The sequence below is a fragment of the Microcaecilia unicolor genome, chromosome 5 (genome assembly GCF_901765095.1).
Source record: "Microcaecilia unicolor chromosome 5, aMicUni1.1, whole genome shotgun sequence".
In the NCBI taxonomy this organism is placed as follows: Eukaryota; Metazoa; Chordata; class Amphibia; order Gymnophiona; family Siphonopidae; genus Microcaecilia; species Microcaecilia unicolor.
This window is the reverse complement of record NC_044035.1, coordinates 342,417,868-342,429,017: the sequence shown is the minus strand read 5'-3', so window position 1 is coordinate 342,429,017 and position 11,150 is coordinate 342,417,868. Positions and strand designations below refer to the sequence as shown.

Below are 11,150 nucleotides of genomic sequence, written 5' to 3'. Positions count from 1 at the left end.
ATACTTTTAGCTCTGGATACATCTTTATCTAAAAAACTCCTACCTAAGGGGTTTGTTCCCTAAGATAAATTTATTTCATAAGGCCAATCAATATAAAGTCTCAAAGAATTGATGGACCATCCTTAAATTTTTAACATTTCTAATTCACCCTAGCTGCTTTCCTTCTGGGGTGCTAGAAAGGCATCCTGTATCTTTCGCACGACCGTGATTAGATCAGCAGTGCATCATTTTTCTTTAGGGTGGAAAATGTAATAATGGGGGAAGGCACTAAAGATCATTCACCTTTAGTAGGTTTTTACTGTACACTTGATTTATTACAAAGTGATATTCAAGCCAAAAAGAGACCAAACTTTACTATGTTTTGAAGGAAGAAGGAACAGAACATTTAACGAGAAAAGCATACCAAAAGTCACTTAACATTGTGCTAAAAGCACAACATCATGACTTGCTGAGTGACCAGAAAAGCATATTGCCTTTGACTTGCACCGTGTAAACGGTAAAGCAACAATCACGTAGAAACCTGTGACTCACCAGATAATGTGACTCCCTTACTACTACTACTACTTCTACTTAACATTTCTAGAGCGCTACTAGGGTTACGCAGCGCTGTACAAATTAACAAAGAAGGACAGTCCCTGCTCAAAGGAGCTTACAATCTAAAGGACGAAATGTCAAGTTGGGGTAGTCTAGATTTTCTGAGTAGAGGTGTAGTGGTTAGGTGCCGAAGGCGACATTGAAGAGGTGGGCTTTGAGCAATAATTTGAAGATGGGCAGGGAGGGGGCCTGGCGTATGGGCTCAGGGAGTTTGTTCCAAGCATGGGGTGAGGCAAGGCAGAAAGGGCGGAGCCTGGAGTTGGCGGTGCTGGAGAAGGGTACTAAAAGGAGGGATTTGTCTTGAGAGCGGAGGTTACGGGTAGGAACGTAAGGGGAGATGAGGGTAGAGAGGTAAGGAGGGGCTGCAGATCGAGTGCATTTGTAGGTTAGTAGGAGAAGCTTGAACTGTATGCGGTATTTGATCGGAAGCCAGTGAAGTGACTTGAGGAGAGGGGTGATATGAGTGTATCAGTCAAGGTGGAAGATAAGACGTGCAGCACAGTTCTGAATGGACTGAAGGGGGGATAGATGGCTAAGTGGAAGGCTGGTGAGGAGTAGGTTGCAAATAACGGCCCTTGAATCTACGATTCACCTTTAGCATCCATAATAGTGTTTTATTGATCATCTTTATTTATATCTGATTGATAGGAGTTTGGATTTTTTTCTTTTTTATATATAAAAGCTATGGTTCCAGATCGACTTTTGGGGGGAAAGTGTCGGCAGAGGTCAATTGAAAGACAGAGCATCTAATGAAATATTCTGAGGACATTTTCTGTGAAATCCATGAGGACCTTCTTACAGAATAGCTCCTTGTACATTCAAAATTCATTTGGGTTACTTAACTGTAAGGATGTAGACTATCAGGGGCATTCTCGAAAGAGAAGGGCGCCCATCTTCCAACACAAATCGGGAGATGGGCGTCTTTCTCTCAGGGTCACCCAAATCGGCATAATCAAAAGCCGATTTTGGGCGCCTTCAACCGCAGTCCGTTGCGGGAATGACCAAAGTTCACGGGGGCGTGTCGGAGGCATAGCGAAGGCGGGACTGGGGCGTGCTTAAGAGATGGGCATCCTCGGCCAATAATGGAAAAAAGAAGCATTTGGTCGACTTTACTTGGTCCATTTTTTTCATGACCAAGCCTCAAAAAGGTGACCAAACTGACCAGATAACCACCGGAGGGAATCGGGGATGACCTTCCCTTACTCCCTCAGTGGTCACCAACCCCCTACCACCCCAAAAAAAAAGTTAAAAACAATTTTTGACAGCCTCTATGCCAGCCTCAAATGTCATACCCAGCTCCATCACAGCAGTGTGCAGGTCCCTGGAGCAGTTTTTAGTGGGTGCAGTGCACTTCAGGTAGGCAGACCCAGGCCCATCCCCCCCTACCTGTTACACTTGTGGTGGTAAATGTGAGCCCTTCAAAACCCACCCGAAACCCACTGTACTCACATGTAGGTGCCCCCCTTCACCACTTAGGGCTATGGTAGTGGTGTACAGTTGTGGGGAGTGCGTTTTGGGGTGGGGGGTTGGGGGCTCAGCACCGAAGGTAAGGGAGCAATGCACCTGGGAGCAATTTGTGAAGTCCACTGCAGTGCCCCCTAGGGTGCCCGGTTGGTGTCCTGGCAGGTGAGGGGGCTCAGTGCACCACGAATGCTGGCTCCTCCCACAACCAAATGCCTTGGATTTGGTCGTATTTGAGATGGGCGTCCTCGGTTTCCATTATCGCTGAAAACCGGGGACGACCATCTCAACATTTAGGTCGACCATCTCTAAGGTCAACCTAAATGTTGAGATTTGGGTGCCCCGACCATATTATCGAAACGAAAGATGGACGCCCATCTTGTTTCGATAATAGCGGTTTCCCCGCCCCTTCACGGGGCTGTCCTGCGGGGACGCCCTCAGGAAAACTTGGGCGCCCCGTTCGATTATGTCCCTCCACGTCAGAGAAACAGACTGAAGCCATAATGAGCCGGACACAATGCAACAGCCATTAGAGTAATTGACAGCCTCTGGAAAAATGAGTTATTGGCTGTGCAAGAATCTTTGGAATCAGATTTCAAGCAATGCATCTTTTTAAACTGAAGAATTTTAGAGAGGACCAGCAATACATTAATTACATGATCTTGAGCTTTCTTTTCAGAAGACCTTGTTCACCAGTGAATAACTAGACCAAAACTGACAAATTCAAGCTAAATCACTGAGATCGCGAAATACTCATTTTTCCGTTGTAGCTTGAATGCTGCAACCACTTACTCCTCACCGAAATGTGTGTAGCATTTCACTAACACATTCTGTAAAGCGGTGGCCAGCGGGGTCTTAAGTACTGCCCTCTGCTGTGATAAAAACATAACTCTGAATGAAGGCAAAATGTATTCATAATGAACAGGGTTGCATAAAGCACGCATTACTTGTGGTCAGGTACCTGTGAGAAATGTCTGCCTTTTAACCATCCTGAATTATAAGCCAGTGGGAAGTCTCTGCTGCACACATAATAATTCTATGTAGCTTTCTTAAAACAGAGAACGGGTAAGTGCATATTATCAACCTATTTAAAGTTGTTGTTTTTTTTCTTTATTTATTTTTACTTTGAACAGTTGGTAATTACAAACGACGGTGAGTTATAGTTTCTAGATGCTGTTCTTAACACTTGCTCATACCAAGCCTAGAACACGATCCCTTAAAATTTCTTCATGTAGTTCCTTTTTAAAAGACATTACTTATTCAGTTATATATGTTTACATGTATAATTCAGATTTTACATAAAGCCTAACCCTTCTAAATGATACTGTGTGAACAGTATTGGCAAGATTTTTAGGTCACTGAAAATCAGATAATGAACAAAAATATTCATAAAATCAGATGGATAGAGCCCTTTTCCGTACTCTGGCATTACACAGGGTGTGAAGGTGCCCGCAGGTAAATCCAAGAAGACAGGAGGAACCTCCACGGAGAGTCAAAGCAAAACAGCAAAAGTAGAGGCTGACAAATGCGCAAACCAATAGGGAGATAATATCAAAAACCAGTTTATTCAGAATATTCATATCAAGGACCCGACACAGTCTGTGTTTCGGCGCAAAGCGCCTGCCTCAGGGGTCACAATCAACTTTCTCTGAGAAGAAGCTGATAGGCTTGAATTATTCCTTTATGTATGCAAGTCAATCCACAGAGAGAACAAAAGAACAGCCAACCGATCAGCAAACACCATGCTCCCTCTGCCCCGGAACGGGTTACTTCCTGTTCCGGGGCAGAGGGAGCAGGGAACGAGCAAAGCCGACAGGCATGCGGCACCCCCCAGCAGGTAAAGATGCACCCGGGGGGTGTCATTTCGCCCGGGGGAGGTGTCCTTTCGCCGTAGGAATTTGTGTACCTCCACCCTCGTGGTGGCTTGGCTTGCTTGTCGAGCTACCCTAGGAACGCCACTGATGGGGAGGAGTTACAAAGGGGATAAAGGTTGGAATTATGCCCATGAGGTGGTCTTTGGTTGCCTGATGGTCCCCTGCCAAGAGACCAGGAGGAGAAAAAGGGAATCCTAAGTGAGGAATGTGATCACTGGCTGTAAAGGCGGGTTACAGCTCCTGAAAGTGGCAACCAGGAGTTTGTGTATGCTCTAGGTGGGCAGAGGAGAGACCCAGCCCGGGAGCAGGGGATTGGAGCCAGGGAGAGCTTGGTCCTGAGAGCAGGGTGGATCGAGAGAGGGGTCACCGCTGCAAGAGGGTCAGACCAGAGGAGGGTCTGAGCCTGCAGAGATTGAATTGTGATGTGAGAAGGAGAAACAGCCACTGAAAATAACACTCCCCTGCAGAATAGGCATATACAGGTCAACTGTATATGTGAAGAATATTTAGGGTGTGGAAATATATTATCGTTAGATACTGCCAAATCACAATAAATTTCCACTAGATGAAAATGTTAAAGTATCCAACAGAGGTGTTGGAAAAACTGGAGTACATTCAGTTAATGTCCAAACTTACTGCCTTAAGAAAAGGGCGCCTGACCCAGCATCAGAAGATTTGGGAACCTTATACAGCCTGGACGGCTACCACTGTAAAATCCTAATGCCATATAACTTGCTAGAGGGTGAAGCAGGGGCGATAGAAAGAGGGAAGGGGGTGGGGGGATAGGGGAGAAATATCAGATGACACATACTGTTATTGATTAAGACTTGGCAATGTTAACGATTTGATCCGTTACTGTATTTCGGAGAATTGTAGCGTTTCAATTTTGACTGGTATAACTTTGAAAATGCAAAATAAAAGATTTTAAAAAAAAAAGTATCCAACAGTAATACCGTTATGTGTATCTGAAGGGAAAAAAAGGCCTCACAGAGCTCCTAGATAATGACAATCTATCGGAGCTTAAAGGGTCTATATAGATCCTCTGTTCATCATTGGCCAAAAACCTTCTGTAGTGTGTGGTGTTTAAAGTATCCTTCACACAATTATGTACCTGTTAAACTTGATACTCAATCTCAGATTTCACTCAAGTTGTCACACTGTAGCAAAATCACTCTACACGTAAACAGTGAATATATAATGTTTGAAAGAACACTTATCTTTCAAACTGTCAGCACTAGGGAATTCCACGATTCTAACTCGTTCTTTCTCTCCCTCGCCCCAAAGCGAACACCAAATATGTGTACATATTTGGTGCCCACGAGGTATCCCTGTAAATGAGAGAAGAAGTGATATAAAAGTTCCCCCGAGGAACAAAGACGGATTGGATCTAGGCTGGAGTTTCTATGCTGTTTGGACTGCTTAAGAAAGGTTTGAAGTACTGTCTGTTGCAGAGTTGGATGAAATAAACAGTTTTGAGTTTGCATAAGTTGTGACTACAGTGTATCTGTGAGCACGAGGGTTCAAGTGCCTCCCAAACCCCCGGATCGCTATTCTGGACCATAGACCCACCCCCAAGCTCGACTACAGGTGAACTAGAACGGATGAGTGAGGTGAGAGTGGCCCTGAATGTGAAACTGAACCGAACTGATTTGCTTTGTGGCCCAGGTTACACCCATATTCAATTTCATCTGCCATTTGGATGCCCAGTCTTCTAATTTCCTAAAGTCGTCCTGCAATTTTTCACAGTCCGCATGTGTTTTAACAACCTTGAATAGTTTTCTGTCATCTGCAAATTTAATAACCTCAATTGTTGTTCCAATTTCCAGATCATTTATAAGAAAGTTAAATAGTACAGGACTCAGGGGCGTAACTGAGGTTCAGCGGTAGGGGGGGCAGGGGCTAGAGTGAGGGGGCACATTATAGCCCCCCCGCCGTCACCTACCCCCGCCAAGGTCCGCTTCCTCCTGCCTGCCGGTGCCTTTTACTTCAGCTGGCGGGGGACCCCAACCCCCGCCAGCCCAGCCGAGGCCTTGTTTAACGTGCTGCGACGTCAGACTCCGTCCGAAACTGGAAGGGAAGGGATGCATCTTTTACAGCACAGCAGGAGGAAGAAAACTTAGACAAGACCTCGGCTGGGCTGGCGGGGGTTTGGGTCCCCCGCCAGCTGAAGTAAAAGGCACCGGCAGGCAGGAGGAAGCGGACCTCGGCGGGGGTAGGTGACAGCGGTAGGGGGATCCAGGGCCAAATCTGCGGGGGCCCAGGCCCCTGTGGCCCCACGCAGATACGCCCCTGGTACAGGTCCCAGTACAGATCATTGCAGCACTCCACCCTCCTCCAGAAAAATGGTCATTTTAACCCTACCCTCTGTTTTCTGTCCAATAACAAATTCCTAATCCATAACAGAACATTGCCTCCTATCCCATGACTCTTTAATTTTCTCAGGAGTCTCTTATGAGGAAGTTTGTCAAAAGCTTTCCTAAAATCTAGACAGATGACATCACCCAGCTCCAGGAGTGGACGAGTAGCCTAGTGGTCAGTGCAGTACAGTTTGATCTTGGGAAACTAGGTTGCCAGGATCAAAGCCCACTGCACTAACCATTAGGCTACTCCTTTACTCATTCACACTGTGATTCTGATCCGTCTTTGCCATTTATGGGAGCCAGACTGTTGGTCCTACTTCCCAACCTCTGGAGCCTGCCGTCACAGCTCACTCCAATTTCAATTTTGTTTTAATTTGATTCCATCCTTTTTTTTTTCTATATAGGGATACATTGTGTTGATCCCACACATTCTTGAATTCCATCACCTTTTTTGTCTTCACAATCTCCCCCGGGAGGGCATTCCAGGTATCGGCCCCCTGTTGCTCCTAAGTCAAAAAGACATACCATAATGAGACATCATAAATGACCTAACATCAAAACTCTACCAGAACCAGATAAAACCGAATTCTTTACACCTGATTGCTTCGATCAATTTGTCACCAATGAACATTAACGTCCTACCCCCACTATCTCTCATGCCTGAAATGAACTGTTTATCCAACTTACTTTATAATTTACTTCAATATTTATGAACTTTAATGTAATAATACATTGTATTTCTCATTCCGGAAATGGCGATCGCCATTACGGCATACTGTAAGCCACATTGAGCCTGCAAATAGGTGGGGAAATGTGGGATACAAATGCAACAAATAAATAAATAAATAAATCAAACATATAAACGGCGAGTGACCGTACTCACTCGCAAATGCGCAGTAGAGACTTCCCTGTCTGTCCCGCCCCCGCGTCAATACGTGATGACGGGGGGGGGGGCGGGACAGAGAGGGAAACTGCGTGAAGGGGAGGGAACTGCCGAGGTCACCACCGCAACCCCCCCCCCCCCCCGAGGTCACCGCCACTGGTACCACCCCCCCCCCCCCACGGAGTCGCCGCTGCCGCCACCCCTCTACCCGGCCGTCTCTTCGCTATTCAACTTACATCTCCGAAGCAGGCAGATCAGCTGAGCTGCCGTTGGCCTTCCTTCCCTGCCTGTGTCCTGCCCTCGCTGACGTTACGTCACACGAGGGCAGGACACAGGCAGAGAAGGAAGGCCGACGGGAGCTCAGCTGATCTCTGCCTGCTGCGGAGATGTAAGTTGAATAGCGAAGAGACGGGCCGGGTGGAGGGGCGGCGACCCACCAGCCCGTTTTAACGGGCTCAACTGCTAGTAAATAAATAAGTCTACAACTCTGCAACCTCAACTCATGACCTCTAGTTCTACTGTGCCCCAATCTCTGAAAAGAAGATTACTTTGCATATCCTTTTAAGTATTTAAAGGGGTCCTTTTACAAAGCCGCGGTAAAAAGCGTCCTGCGGTAGTGTGGGTGCATCTTTTTTGGCGCCAGCTGGACCACTTTTTACTGTGGCTGGGAAAAGGGTCATTTTTTTTTAATGGGCCGGGAAATGGGGGGGGGGCACAAAATTTAAAAGCAGCGCGTGCCTACTTATGGCCTGAGCCCTTACTGCCAGTTATTGGCCTAGCAGTAAGGACTCACACGCTACCCGTGCGGTAACCATGCAGCGCATGCCAATGTGGCCACGCTGCCGATTACCGCCAGGAACACCCCTGTGGTAGAAAACAGAAAAAATATTTTTTACCATGGGATTCAGCGCGCACCGAACTCAGAATTACCGCTGGGTGCAAGCGCTACCCCAGCTGTAGTGCCGATTTGGCGCATGCTACCAGCACGTTAGTCATCCCGTGGCTTTGTGAAAGGGTCCCTAAATGTCTATATCATAAGTACATAAGTAATGCCATACTGGAAAAAGACCAAAGGCCCATCACGCCCAGCATCCTGTCCCCGACAGCGGCCAATCCAGGTCAAGGGCACCTGGCAAGCTTCCCAAACGTACAAACATTCTATACATGTTATTCCCGGAATTGTGGATTTTTCCCAAGTCCATTTAGTAGCGGTCTATGGACTTGTCCTTTAGGAAACCTTCCAAACCCTTTTTAAACTCTGCTAAGCTAACCGCCTTCACCACGTTCTCCAGCAACGAATTCCAGAGTTTAATTACGCGTTGGGTGACGAAAGATTTTCTCTGATTTGTTTTAAATGTATTACACTGTAGTTTCATTGCATGCCCCCTAGTCCTACTATTTTTGGAAAGCATGAACAGATGCTTCACTTCCACCTGTTCCACTACTCATTATTTTATATACCTCTATCATGTCTCCCCTCAGCCGTCTCTTCTCCAAGCTGAAAAGCCCTAGCCTCCTTAGTCTTTCTTCATAGGGAAGTCGTCTCATCCCCGCTATCATTTTCGTTGCCCTTCGCTGCACCTTTTCCAATTCCACTATATCTTTCTTGAGATGCGGCGACCAGAATTGGACACAATACTCAAAGTGCGGTCGCACCATGGAGCAATACAACGGCATTATAACATCCTCACACTTGTTTTCCATACCTTTCCTAATAATACCCAACATTCTATTCGCTTTCCTAGCTGCAGCAGCACACTGAGCAGAAGGTTTCAGTGTGTTATCGACGACGACACCCAGATCCCTTTCTTGGTCCGTAACTCCTAACGTGGAACCTTGCATGACGTAGCTATAATTCGGGTTCTTTTTCCCACATGCATCACCTTGCACTTGCTCACATTAAACGTCATCTGCCATTTAGCCGCCCAGTCTCCCAGTCTCGTAAGGTCCTCTTGTAATTTTTCACAATCCTGTCGTGAGTTAACGACTTTGAATAACTTTGTGTCATCAGCAAATGTAATTACCTCTATTAGATTGTAAGCTCTTTGAGCAGGGACTGTCTTTCTTCTATGTTTGTGCAGCGCTGCGTATGCCTTGTAACGCTATAGAAATGCTAAATAGTAGTAGTAGTAGTACCCCCATCTCTAAATCATTTATAAATATATTAAGGAGCAGCAGTCCTAGCACTGACCCCTGAGGAACCCCACTAACTACCCTTCTCCATTGTGAATACTGCCCATTTAACCCCACTCTCTGTTTCCTATCCTTCAACCAGTTTTTAATCCACAATAGGACATTTCCTCCTAACCCATGACCCTCCAATTTCCTCTGTAGCCCCCTTCATGACTGCACAATGAAGTACTTTCAGATTCAGAAGAGAAGTTGCAGTTCTTGGCAGCTTCCTGCCAAAAGTAAACTGGATGCCATCTATCTGACCATTGGGAAAAGGTAATACCGTCCTGCTGTAGAATGCCAGAGAGTACTGAAGTAGCATGAAGCTGGTTTACTAAGCAATAATAGCCATTTCTTAGATTATCTTAAGTAGAGAGGTATGGTAGCCGTGTTAGTCCACTCTTAAGGTTATCAATAGAAATCAAACAAAATAAAACATGGAAAAGAAAATAAGATGATACCTTTTTTATTGGACATAACTTAATACATTTCTTGATTAGCTTTCGAAGGTTGCCCTTCTTCGTCAGATCGGAAATAAGCAAATGTGCTAGCTGACCCAACTTAAAACATAAGCTAATCAGAAGTAAACTTCCATCACAGACTGAAAAGGAACAGAAGGGCTCACTTCCCTGTAATTTATCCAGTTGCAAACTATGCCAAAACATTTCACAGGACCCCACAGTCATCCACAAAGGAAAGATATTCAACATAAAGGAATCTTTCACTTGCTCATCTTCCAATGTGGTATATATCATTCAGTGTAAAAAATGTAACGAAGGATGCTATATTGGAGAAACAGGCCAGATGCTTAAGACAAGATTCAATTTACATAGACATCACATGAACAATGCTGGTGCCAGTAGGGCTCCCACCTCTGTTGGTCAGCATTTTACAGGACCAGGACACTGTACCAGTGACTTCACAGTGAGAATCCTGAAAGGTAACTTTAAAACCATACAAGAACATAAGACCTTTGAAGTCAGAATGATTGAATATTTTAACACCCAACAGAAAGGACTTAACAAGGATCTGGGGTTCCTAGCCCATTATAAACCATAACGCTGTATTTCTCTGTTGATCACCCCACCCCTCACCTATCCACACCCATCCTGTTAGAATATCAATGATATGCTTTCATGTCCCCATGCATACCTCCTACCCACCCCCATCCTCCCACCCTGTCAGACTGTCATAGTAATGCTTGAATGTTTTCACTTATATACACTGTCAGCTAGCACATTTGCTTATTTCCGATCTGACGAAGAAGGCAACCTTCGAAAGCTATTCAAGACATGTATTAGATTATGTTAAAACCATCAGTAGTTGTCATGGTGATTAAGCACCTAAACAGAGGATGAGACATTTCTTGTGTGTTTTTACTTCTGTGAAAGATAATAAAGAGGATCTAGATTAGGCCACAATCCTCCCATATACCTCATCTTTAAAGACTTGAACATAGCTATACCCCATGGAATGCTAAAGAGAGCGGTTAGCATATCAGGGTTTAAACAAGGGTTGAACAATTTCCTGGAGGAAAAGTCCATAGTCTGCTATTGAGATAGGCATGGAGGAAGCCACTGCTTGCCCTGGGATTGGTAGCATGGAATGTTGCTACTATTTAGGTTTCCGCCAGGTATTTGTGACCTGGATTGGCCACTGATGGAAACAGGATACTGGGCTAGATGGGTCCAGGATAATCCGCCTGAGGCGGAGAACTTGAACATCCCACGGAACAATACGAAGTGAGAGAAAAAGTGGGATGTTTGACCACGGAAACCAAAGACTAAAGAGATGGATTCTTCAAGA

The 11,150-nt window shown here is 45.4% G+C and overlaps 1 long non-coding RNA gene across 1 annotated transcript; it reads left to right on the top strand.

Annotated features, from left to right (window-relative positions):
• Positions 1-4,314: 4,314 nt before the first annotated feature.
• On the top strand, positions 4,315-10,929 carry LOC115469906. Its single transcript, XR_003942085.1, has 3 exons — positions 4,315-4,324; positions 9,294-9,298; positions 10,827-10,929. It is a non-coding gene; the product is annotated as an uncharacterized LOC115469906 (long non-coding RNA).
• The last annotated feature ends 221 nt before the right edge of the window (positions 10,930-11,150 follow it).